At 47.2% G+C, this 6,554-nt stretch overlaps 1 protein-coding gene across 1 annotated transcript in view; it reads left to right on the top strand.

Moving 5' to 3' along the window:
- The first annotated feature begins 55 nt into the window (after positions 1-55).
- Positions 56-6,554, top strand: part of MFSD8 (major facilitator superfamily domain containing 8) — a 39,725-nt gene continuing 33,226 nt past the window's right edge. The window contains exon 1 of the mRNA XM_063458425.1: positions 56-339. The gene's annotated coding sequence lies outside the window, so the exon portion shown is untranslated. The remainder of the gene's footprint in view (positions 340-6,554) is intronic.

Raw genomic sequence — 6,554 nt, 5'->3', positions numbered from 1 at the left:
TTTGAGATGGGCTGGTTTCCTGGATTTTGCACTTTCCAGCGTGTGGCAGCGTACTTATAACAAGGTTATAACACACCCGCCCCCAATGTCCACCTAGAGAAGGTGGAAGGAGGCTCTGTAGAAAGAAATTCACCTTGCGGGAATTGGGATTTGGCCCTCAGTAAAAATGGCGCCTCGTGCTTCAGAGACAGGAGAGTCAGCTTGCTGGGCACATGACTGACCCTTGCCTGGGGGCTGTGGAGTGTCGGTGCTCAGCCAGTCTGTCTCTCCCATGGCACCTGCTGTAATGGACAGCGGCCTCGGGATTTCCTGGGTGAATTCTTAGCTCCGCTACTGACTGTGAGTGCATCATGAACTGAGAGGCTGCCCTGGCCCAGCCTGTAACTGTATTACTAGTTATATTCCTCTAATCTCAGCTCAGTACACTGACTGCAAACTGCATGGGCTTCTATTATTCTCATTAACTCCTCTTACAGTGCTCCTCTCTGACATTTAACCCCTTAAGGACACATGACATGTGTGACATGTCATGATTCCCTTTTATTCCAGAATTTTGGTCCTTAAGGGGTTAACACGATCTACTGCACTTCCAGTTAAGAAGGCAGACATTTTATTCAGGGACATTTACTAACGTGCGGAGTGTCATGCATTAGAAGTGACGTTTAAATATTTGGTTAAAGGGACTCTCCAGGCAGCCGAATTTACTCACCTGGTTCCAGCGCCGGGAGCCCCGTGAAGCCGCATCCCCTATTTCATCAAAATGACGAAATAGGTGAGCGCGAGCAAGGAGCAATCAGACGCTTCCATTTGGAAGCGTCATTGCTCCCTTGTGCGCATGCGCTGCTTCGCCACACATGCGCACATACTTCAGAGGGCGGCACGCGGTGTGCGTGGCCGCGAGCTGAGCTGACTGACAGCTCAGCATGCGGTCTTTGCCCGCCCCCCTCCTCTGCTGACAGGCTGGAGAGAGAAGGCGCGCACACAGTGCCTTCTCTCTCCTGCACACGTCAGATGTATTTTAATACATCTGACGTGTACAGGGCCTTTTTAGGGCCCTGCATGATAGGAAGTCCCTCTGGTGGCCGTCTGAGTGACGGCCACTGGAGGTATTCCTATCAATCAATGTGAACACTGTATTTTCTCTGAAAATACAGTGTTTACATTAGATTGCCTGCAGGGAGCTATAGATCAGAATATTACAGAATATAGATCAGAATATTACCACTCTGGTTACTGTGTCCAGGTTGTATTCAATATTGTACGCTAATTTGTGGTGGAATCTCGGTAAAAATAAATTTAGTAGGCCGAGATTACCACGTGGCATGTGTACGTGCATATGCTGACGTATCGATCAGTTGGTTGCACGAGGCAAGATACGATCAGTAGTGTACGGAGCATGTGCGAGAATACAGGATGTAGTATTCCCCTCCTCCATTGTGCTGGACAAGCCATGCGGTCAAGCAGGAAGTTAATTCTTATTTGTATTGATTGGTCAAGAGAATGTGCGGGTGGAGCTTAATATGGGAGGAGTTATGTGCCTATATAAGGAGCCTGCACTATTGTCCGGGGCTCAGAACTTGCTGTATTTTGGTGACATTAGTCCCTCTGAGTCCCGATCGGTGATCCAATAAAGAATAACGTATAGTTCTCGGAATAAAGATTTGCATTCTTAGCACTATAGTATCCCTTTAAGTGTCACACCATAATAAACGTCTGATTACTGTGGGATAATACCAGAGGGAATCTTGGCAACATAACCACTAGCAAACTGTTGAGGTATGGTACCTAGACTGACCCTTAAAGGAGCTATTAACTTGTGTAAATTAAATACTTTGATCTTAAAGCACCAAAACCGCTTTTCCTTAAAGGAAAACGACATGGTCAGGAATACAAATGTGTATTCCTGACCCTATGTGTTGAACCCCTATTTAGGTCCCCTGCCACCCCTCTCTTCCCTCCCCTCCCACATTGTGCAGGAATGACACAGGAAGCATCTCTAGTGGCCATCTGAGTGACTGCCACTGGAGGTGTCCCTAGGGAGCAATGTAAACATTGCCCTTTCTCTAAAAAGGCAGTATATACAGCAAAAAGCCTGCAGGGACTGACTATGATACTAACCATTACTACATTAAAGGGACACTCCAGGCACCCAGACCACTTCTGCCCATTGGAGTGGTCTGGGTGCCAACTCCCACTACTCTTAACCCTGCAACTGTAATTATTGCAGTTTTTTTATGAACTGCAATAATTACATTGCAGGATTAACTCCACCTCTGTGGTGGAATCTCGGTAAAAATAAATTTAGTAGGCCGAGATTACCACGTGGCATGTGTACGTGCATATGCTGACGTATCGATCAGTTGGATGCACGAGGCAAGATACGATCAGTAGTGTACGGAGCATGTGCAAGAATACAGGATATAGTATTCCCCTCCTCCATTGTGCTGGACAGGCCATGCGGTCAAACAGGAAGTTAATTCTTATTTGTGTTGATTGGTTAAGAGAATGTGCGGGTGGAGCTTAATATGGGAGGAGTTATATGCCTATATAAGGAGCCTGCACTATTGTCCGGGGCTCAGACTTTGCTGTATTTTGGTGACATTAGTCCCTCTGAGTCCCGATCGGTGATCCAATAAAGAATCTCTTCCTTCCTGAAGAAACCTGTGTCCATCTCTCTGTGCTTGGCTTCCGTCAGTTTCTCCGGTATCATTTGGTGCATTGGCCGGGAAGCTCATCGTTCAACGGTAGCTGAGAGGCAGAGGCGTGAGACGGTCTATCTTTGCCCACGTTCTCTACGGCTGCACCCCTGAACTTCTGCGTGGACCTCCCTTCGTCTCGGCGCCACTGGTCTGTTGTCCAGGAGATCATCGGCCTCTACGTGAGAAGTGCTGGGGTGTCCCCGTCGATGAGTGTGAACTCAGGTTCAGGAACGAGGAGGTAAGACAACTGCTGTTTTAGACGGCAGGACCCACTAGGGGTATACCGATTGTGCGGTAGGCCCAAAGGGGTTTTGAATCTGTGTATCTGCCCCCTCTGTCGGAGGGAAGGAGCGAAGGCGCACCGCTCGATCGAACGCTCTTTAGTCAGACCGTTTGATTTGGTTAGTCAGGCGGGGCGCTCTGGTGTAAAATAGCCCTAGCCGGACACCGGTGTCTTGTCTAGACTAGCGTTCTAGGGTGTATATTTTGTTCGCTAGGTCGGAGGGACCGGGAGACTAAGCGGCGTCTGTGTAAATCCGGTTCGCTAGTTCTCATCCTATCTGGGCTAAGTGGGAAGGCGTGTAAATTTGGAACCCACTAGACTTTTGATAGTACGACTAAGAGGCGTCTGTGTAAATTCGGTCCTCTAGCTCGTTGTATAGTGCGACTAAGAGGCGTCTGTGTAAATTCGGTTCTCTAGCTCGCTATATATGTGGTGATTGGGCAGTGTGGCTAACCAAAACGTATGTAGATTGTTTTTAGGTAGTCCATTCAAGGTACTGGCCAATAGTTTAGTTGGGAATTGTAAATGTGTTAGCGATTGTTTAGTAAACTGTATATCTTGTTAGATAGCGCGAGCTCAGCCGTCTAGCGAGAGTGTTAATAGTGTGTTGCTGTATTATAGTGCACGGTACCATAACCCTGTATATTTACTGACATTGTATAATAAGTACTAATCATTGTCGTCCATTGCATGTTTAACACCATAACCACTAATAATTGTATTGTGACCTTAACTTGTGCTTTGACCTATGCTAACCGTACTGTAACCGCTATTTGTAAAAGACGATGTTACTGGGGTGTGTTATAGACGGGTAATTCGTATATAGAGAATTATAGCGTGGGTGACTGTATAGTTACGCCAAAGGGCATAATATTGATTATATAGTGACTGGTGTAACAGCTGTGTGTGTACGGGAATTCCCTGAGTGTTTATTGTTATTGTGTACGTTTCACTTGGTAACCGTACCACGTGGTGCTGTTGCCAGAGGAAACGGGTGTGACTGTTGAATAGTACACGTGTATAGTATTCGTTGTCGACGACGTTCCATTGTTAAGTATGGGTGCGTCGCAGTCAACGATTCCGGATCCCTTAGGTTGTATGGTGAAGAATTTTAAAAAGGGATTCAAAACTTGTGATTTTGGGGTTAAGATGTCTCCTGTGCGTTTAGTTACTTTGTGTACTAGAGAGTGGCCTACTTTGGTTGCGGCATGGCCGCCACGTGGCAGTTTGGATCCAACTCTGGTACAGCGCTTACACGTGGCTGTATCAGGTAGGCCTGAACTTTACGGCCAGTTTCCTTATATTGACTGTTGGAGACAGGCCGTAAATGACTCGCCAAAATGGCTCCAGACATGCCACGAGGAGCAGTGTCGCCTCATGGTAGCTAGGACTTGTTCGTCCACTAGGACCGGTGTTAGGCCCATTTTGGACACGCCCCCTGAGTCCGAGATCTCTTTGCCGCCCCCTTACTTTCCGTTAAGAAGAAGTGACGCAAACGCAGGAAGCCCTGCACCCCTCCCCTCATTACCCTCATCCACTTCCGCTTCCTCCTCCAGTACAGGATCCACCCCCCCTCGTACTAAATCTCCCCTTCCGGAACCAGAACCCACCCCCATTAAAAACGAATATCCTGATTTGGCGCCACTTCAGACTTCCGGTCAAGCTTCATCTAGCTCGGCTCGAAGTGTTTTATTTACGACCTTTTCACAAAACCAACCTCCCACATCCCCATACCCTATCTCTCCCCGACCGGAACCCATGACTGACGCCTCTCTACGTAGCCCCATCCAAACCCGACAGTTGACTGGTGCCCAACAATTAAAGCATTATCAGATGCCTCTTCGCCTAAATCCCGGGTCAGCTTATATCGATGCCGCAGGTCAAATGGCACACGCTGACCCAGTCTTCGTATATGTCCCATTTACCACTACCGACCTTTTAAACTGGAAGACCCATAATTCCTCGTATACTGAGAAACCACAAGCCATGACTGATCTGTTCACCTCAATAGTACAGACGCATAATCCGACATGGGCTGATTGCCAGCAGTTACTAATGACTTTATTTAACAATGAGGAAAGGACAAGAATAAATCAAGCAGCCATTAAAGCACTAGAGGATAGAGCCCGTGCTTTGAACCAAGCTAATCCAGCAGCATGGGCCGCAACACATTATCCCAATACTGATCCCGATTGGAACGTAAATGGTGCTGATATGGTTCAACTCAGAGCCTATAGAGACGCTATAATTGCTGGCATGAAAGCAGGAGGAAAGAAAGCCATTAACATGTCGAAGACAGTTGAGGTGATCCAGAAAAGCGATGAAGCGCCCAGTGTCTTTTATGACCGATTATTGGAGGCGTACCGCTTGTACACCCCCTTTAATCCGGAAGACGCAGATAATTCCCGAATGGTTAACTCCGCCTTTGTCAGCCAAGCATACGGAGATATTAAGCGCAAGCTACAAAAGTTAGAAGGGTTTGCAGGTATGTCCATCACCCAACTAATGGAGGTAGCAAATAAGGTCTATATGAACAGGGATACAGAAAGTAAGAAAGAGGAAGAGCGCAAGATGCGTAAAAAGGCTGATATGCTAGCGGTAGCGATCGCAGGCGTAGATAGACGGGGCCCGGATAGAGGCGATAGTAAGTGGAATGAGGAACCTCTAAGTAGGAATCAGTGCGCTTACTGTAGGGAAGAAGGGCATTGGAGAAATGAGTGTCCGCGAAGAGAACAGTCTGAGAGAGACAGACCTAGGTCAGGTTACGGAAACTTTAGAGGCAGAGCGAGAGGTAGAGGAGGCCCCGGAGGGAGTAATGGTTATAGAGGGAGTAATGGGAACAGAGGAAGTGTTAGGGAAGACAGGTATATTCCAGCAGCGCAAAGGTCCCGCGATAGAGAAGGTAGGGACTTTGTAGGATTGGCTGACACGGTCATGGAGGACTATTGATACCGACCGGGCTCCATCCCCCTTGGTCGAGCGGAGCCTATGGTCGATGTATCAATAGGGGGAAAAAGGAGTGCGTTCATGATCGACACTGGTGCTGAACATTCAGTGGTGACTAATCTAGTTGCTCCTCCATCTGGAAGGACTATTACTGTGATAGGAGCAACTGGAAGAAGTGCTGAAAAACCGGTTCTTAAAAGTCGACTCTGTACATTGGGAGGCCACGTAGTAAAACATCAATTCCTTTATATGCCTGAATGTCCAGTCCAATTGCTGGGACGTGATATGCTATCAAAATTACAAGCGCAGATTACGTTCCTACCAAATGGAACAACATCTTTAAAGTTTAATGGACCTTCAGGTATTATGACTTTATCTGTACCAAAGGAAGAAGAGTGGCGACTTTATACAGTGTTGACTAGCCAAAACCCTAGGAGTGATGAGACATTGTTTAACATACCAGGAGTTTGGGCAGAGAACAACCCACCAGGACTGGCCCGCAATATTCCACCTATAAAAATTGAACTGAAACTTGGGGTTTATCCAGTAAGCCTAAGACAATACCACATCCCACAGAAGGCTAAGAAGAACATCCAATCCTATCTGGATAAATTCATACGGTATGG

The sequence above is a fragment of the Pelobates fuscus genome, chromosome 6, assembly GCF_036172605.1.
Source record: "Pelobates fuscus isolate aPelFus1 chromosome 6, aPelFus1.pri, whole genome shotgun sequence".
Taxonomy (NCBI): domain Eukaryota; kingdom Metazoa; phylum Chordata; class Amphibia; order Anura; family Pelobatidae; genus Pelobates; species Pelobates fuscus.
Note: the sequence above shows the minus strand (reverse complement) of the source record. Positions and strands in the feature narration are given on the sequence as shown.